General features: G+C 36.2%; 1 pseudogene; it reads left to right on the top strand.

Moving 5' to 3' along the window:
• Window positions 1–406: 406 nt before the first annotated feature.
• The window catches only part of LOC133081780 (centromere protein V-like protein 3), a 75949-nt pseudogene continuing 70355 nt past the window's right edge, over window positions 407–6000 (top strand).

The following is a 6000-nucleotide window of genomic DNA, read 5'->3' as shown; positions in this document are numbered from 1 at the left end:
GTGTGTCTATTTCTGCTTTGTAAATAAATTCATTTGCATTATTTTTTTGATTCCACATATAAGTAATATCATATAATATTTGTCTTACTCTCTCTGACTTACTTTACTCAGTATGATAATCTCTAGGTCCATTCAAGTTGATGAAAATGGCAATATTTCATTCTTTTTTATGGCTGAGTAATATTCCTGTGCAGGAAGAATCAGCACCAGACACTTCCTCATCCCAGCATCATGCTTCATCTTCCTCCTGGGTTCTGAGAGCATCACCAGGCATGGATCCCTCACACACAGGGTGCTGCACAGCTTCTGCAACAGGTGCAGGGTGCAGAGTTTCCACACATCAGTCTCTAACCCCAGAGTTTACGGCATCACCCTGCACTGCCTGGACGCAGGCACCGTGTGCAGCATGGTCGTTGAAGAGGTCACCATTAGCGATGTGGGGGAGGAGGCCATGAAGGAGCACAAAGCCGTCCAGAGTGGGTCCACCAAGTGAGCCCCTGCCCCTCTTCCTGAGGAGGGGCAGGCACTGGGCCCACAACACACCTGAATCAGAAGGGAACCACCTCAGTGCTTGTCAAAGACAGTGTGTGAAAGAGGTCTGTTTCTGGACTGGTGAACCCATGATGCTGCTCCAAGCTTCTACCCCTTCCCTGCCAGTATTTTTCAAGGGACTTGCTCATAATAATAATAATAATAACAAAAAACCTGAGCATGAATTTGTCTGGATACAACGATAATAATTTTCCAGTCCAATCAGCAAGTAGTGGCTCTACTTTTTCAAGTCGTCTTTTACATCACCCAGTTCTCACAAATCACTTGCAGATTGTTCATATGTACTGTACAGTTATGGCGCTATTGTGAACAAGATTCTCTTTAGCAGTTGCATCTGGTACATAGGACCACTACATCCAAGTGGTTTCCTAAACATTTTTAGGACGTTTTCTATTGCTTATCCCTGTGTGTGTTCTAGGCAGGCACTCACATTTTTGCTACTTAGACATAGGCTTTATTTTCAGCTATATTGTTTATTTAATGTATTTTATATAGTATGTTTAAGATTCATTAGTGTTACATACCTAATTGTACTTATTTTTCAAATGATGTTGTTATTTTGCTTGGTTTTGTTTTGGAATCTGTCTCTGGGTAGGGGGACAAGGAGACGGAAGAGTGAGAGAGATGTCTGTGTACTGTATGCCCTGTTTGATGTTCTGAAATTCCTACCTTGTACATGTGTTAAGTATTCAGAAATTAGTAAATACTTTTAAAATGAGATTAGGTATTTTGATTTATATACAACAGGGCTTGTCTATGGGAATGGTTGGTTGTTCAATGTATTTGGTCTCAGATTATTTGAGAAAATGGTGGTGTCCAGATCCTCTAAATTCTTGAAAAGGAGAAATAGCAGAATGTTTACAGATTCAAACTCTGGGGCAGACTACCTGTGTTTGAATCCAGGCGCTGCTACCTACTAGTTAAATGACATGTCAAGTTGCTTAAACTCTGTATTCCTCAACTTTATCTTCTGTAAATAATGTTAACAACTAACAGTTTTGTCTTCAGGGTAGCATAGTACTTTGTACTTACTAAGTTGTTAATGAATGCTTGTTTTCTTTTTTCCACTGATTTAAAATCTCAAAACCTCCTCCTATCAAGTCATCCCACAATGTAGGAGCATCTCCATGATAGCTGAGATTTAGCCATAATATTTACACCATCTCATGCTGGGTTAATATTTAGAGCAGAAGGCACAATGATACTAGGTGAAAGTAATTAATATGGCAATATTTTAAAATCCTAAATCCAGACAGAAATCAGGAGGAGGCAATTGTTTCCATAAAGATCATTTAGAGGGCAACAAGGAGGTACTCTCAGAAAAACTGAAAGGAAATAAGATTTTTCTCTACATGTGAAACACAAAAATCAGAACAAAGATATTCAAATTTTCTTTAAGGAATTAGACATATTCACAGTGTGATTGCATGTATAAAAAGATTTTTGAAAACAAGCAATACTAAACTGTATTGTTTAGATGTATATATGGTTGGACAACTCTAATGAACTGCAAGGAAATAATTTAAACAAGGATCTGATTAGGGCTTAAGTCTATGGAGGAGGGATGGCTTTATGACTTGAGTGGGGAACATGTCATATGTTTCTGTTACTCTTGCTATATAGCAAACTACCCCAAACTTAGTCCACAAAAAAAAAAAAAAACATTTTATTATATGCTTGGAGTTTCAGAGTAAGTAATTCAGAAAAAGCATAGTGGATATGACTTATTTCATATGATGTCTGTAGCCTCAGTGGGAAAAAACCAAATGGCTGGGGGCTGGAACCATCTGAAGGCTCATTCATTTGCATGGCTGGCACCTGTATTGAGAACACTGGAAGACTAGGACTGACAAATAGAGTGCCTTCATATTACGTCTCAGTGTAATTTGGCTCCCTCACAGCATGACAGGCTTCACAGTAGTCAGGCTTCATATTTCATAATTCAGGCTCTAAACAAGACTGTTCCAGTAAATGAGGTAGATGTGGCATCACTTTGTATGATCAAGACTCAAAAGTCATGTCATATCACTTCTGTCACACTCTATGAATTACAAGTGAGTCACAAGCCCTTTCAGATTCAAGTAGAGGAATTAGACTTCATCTCTTAAGGCAGAGAGATGGTAACTTTTATAAGAGCATGAGAGGTGGAAGATATTGTTGTGGCCATCTTTGGAAAATCCAGTCATTCACAGTGGGTTTTTAGGTAGCTCTTTATGCTTTATTCAGCTGTTTTCTGTATAATTATTTAACGGTTCACATAGAGTTTAGGTACAATTAGTGTATGATTTAATTAACAATGTAAAAAAGGGTGATTCTGACTCTAATCTCAGAGCAAGATCAAGACCAGGCTACATGTATTACTGGAGTTACAGAGAGAATATGACAGCCAGAAGGAGGCTGGTTGGTTAGGCCTAAAGGAAACCTTGGAAATGCCCATATAAGAACAGTCCAGGGTAGAAAAAGTCTTGTCCAGAGGATTATAAATATTCCTCATCTCACTGGAAAAGTTTAACCTATTACTACTTGGACCTATTGGACTACCTTGACATGATGTCACTGAATGACACTTACTCTGTCCTTTCTAAGTGTTTATTCACTCCAAAAATATTTACTGTTTATCATGTACTAAATAGAATGTTAGAAGGACTCAAGGCTATGGGAAAAAAGTGGAGATAGATAAAGATGCTCAAGTACCAATGCTTAGGGTAAATATTAAATGAGTGTTGGGTTAGACAAACTTAGAAAGTCCATAATGACCACAAAGAAAAATATCTATAGAATACACACAAAAGGAAATGAGAAGGAAATGAAAGTATGTCATTACAAAAAAAAATAAACTAAACATAAAGGAAGGCAATACAGCCAGAAATCAGAGACATTAAAAGCTATAAGATGCACAGAAAACAATTAACAAAATGGCAATTCTAAGTCCTTCCTTATCAGTAATTCTTAAAATGTTAATGGATTAAACTTGTCAATCAAAAGACATATTGGCAGAATGGATTTTAAAAGAAGATTCAACTATATGCTGTCTACAAGAGATTCACTTTAGCTCTAAGAATATCCACAGGTTGAAAGTAAAATGATTGAAGAAGATATTCCATGCAAGTAGTAAAGCAAAGAGAACATGGGTGGCTATATTAATATCAGATAAAATATACTTTATGTCAAAAACTGTCACAAAAGACAAAGAGGTACATTATGTAATGATAAAAGGGTCAGTTCACCAAGAAGGTATAACAATTTTAAATATACATATATCAAAGACCAGAGCTATTAATATATGAGGCAAATAATGACAGAATTGAAGGGATAAATAGGCAGCTTTTTAATAATAGTAGGATATTTAAGTACCCATCTTTCAATAATGGATAGTACAAACAGGCAAAAAATCAATAAGGAAACAGAGACCTTGAATAAAACTATAGACCATTTGGACCTAATAGTCATATACAGAACATTCCACCACCAACATCAGAAAACACATTTTTATGAAGTTTACATGGAACAGTTCTCCAGGATAGACTATATGTTAGTCCCCAAAACAAGTCTTAGTAAATTTTAAAAGGTTAAACTCATACAAATTATCTTTTCCAGTCACAATGGAATGAAACTATAAGTCAATAGCAGAAGGAAAACATAAAAATTCACAAATATGTGGAAATTAAATACTACACACTTAAACAACAAATGGGTCAAAGAAGAACACAAGGAAAATTAGCAAATACCTTGAAACAAATGAAAACAAAAATACAGCATAGAAAAACACAGGTTGAGGTAAAGTAGTACTAAGAGGGAAATTTATAGTTATAAATGCATCCATTAAAAAAGAGGAAAGATCTCAAATCAACAGCCTGACTTTACACTTCATGGAACTAGAAAAATAAGGACAAACTACATCCAAAACTAGCAGAATGAAGGAAGTAACAAAGATTGGAGAAGAGAGAAATGGCTAGATAATCAACAGAACCAAGTGTTGGTTCTCTGGAAAGATCAACAAAGTTGACAAATTTTTAACTAGATTGACTATGAAAAAAAGAGCACTCAAATAATTAAAATCAGAAAAGAAAGAGGGCACATTTCAACCTATTTTGCAGAAATAAAAAGTACTATAAAAGAATACTATAGGGCTTCCCTGGTGGCGCAGTGGTTGAGAATCTGCCTGCCAATGCAGGGGACACGGGTTCGAGCCCTGGTCTGGGAAGATCCCACATGCCGCGGAGCAACTAGGTCCGTGAGCCACAACTACTGAGCCTGCGTGTCTGGAGCCTGTGCTCTGCAACAAGAGAGGCCGCGACAGTGAGAGGCCCGCGCACCGCGATGAAGAGTGGCCCCCGCTTGCTGCAACTAGAGAAAGCCCTCGCACAGAAACGAAGACCCAACACAGCCAAAAATAAATAAATAAATAAATAAATTTATTTTTAAAAAAAAGAATACTATAAAGAACTGTACACCAACAAACTGGATAATCTCGATGCGACAGATAAATTCTTAAAAATACACAACCTATGAAGACTGAATCATGAAGAAATAGAAAATCTGAACAGATCAATAACTGGCAATGAGATTGAATCAGTGATAGAAAATCTCCCAACACAGAAAAGCCCAGGACCAATGGCTTCATTGGTGAATTCTACCAAACATTTAAAGAATTAACATGAATCCTCCTCAAACACTTGCCCAAAAAAATGGAAGAGAAGGGAACATTTCCAACTTCATTATATGAGGCCCGCAATACCCTGACACCACAGCTAAAGACATTACAAGAAAAGAAAATGACAGATCAATATCTCTCATGAATATTAATGTAAAAATCCAGAATAATATACAAGCAAATAGAGTTCAACAGCACATTAAAATGATTATACACCATGACCAAGTAGGATTGATTCCTGGAATGCAAGGATGTTTCAATACAGGAAAATAAATCAAGGTAATTCACCACATTGAGAGAATGAAGAAAAAATTACCACATAATAATATTAATTATACAGAAAAATCATTTGAGTAAATCAATACTTCATAATTAATGCACTCAACAAAACAGGAACAGAAGGAAACTACCTCAACATTTTAAAGGTCATATATGAAAAGCCCACAGCTACCATCATACTCAATGATGAAAGACTGAAAGCTTGGCCCCCTAAGATCAGGAGCAAGATCAAGAGGACTGCTTTCATCACATATATTTAACCTAGTACTGGAACTCCTAGCCAGAGCAACTTTGTAAGAAAAAAGAAGGCATCCAAATTAGAAAGGAAGAAGTAAAATTATCTCTGTTTGTTGATAACATGATCTTATATGTACAAAACTCAAGATTCCACAAAAAATTATTAGAACTAACCAATAAATTTATCAAAATTGCAGGATACAAAATAACCCTCAAAAAACTGTTATGTTTCTAATACACTAACAATTAAAAAAATCTAAAAAGGAAATCAAGAAAAC

The sequence above is a fragment of the Eubalaena glacialis genome, chromosome X, assembly GCF_028564815.1.
Source record: "Eubalaena glacialis isolate mEubGla1 chromosome X, mEubGla1.1.hap2.+ XY, whole genome shotgun sequence".
Lineage (NCBI taxonomy): Eukaryota > Metazoa > Chordata > Mammalia > Artiodactyla > Balaenidae > Eubalaena > Eubalaena glacialis.
Note: the sequence above shows the minus strand (reverse complement) of the source record. Positions and strands in the feature narration are given on the sequence as shown.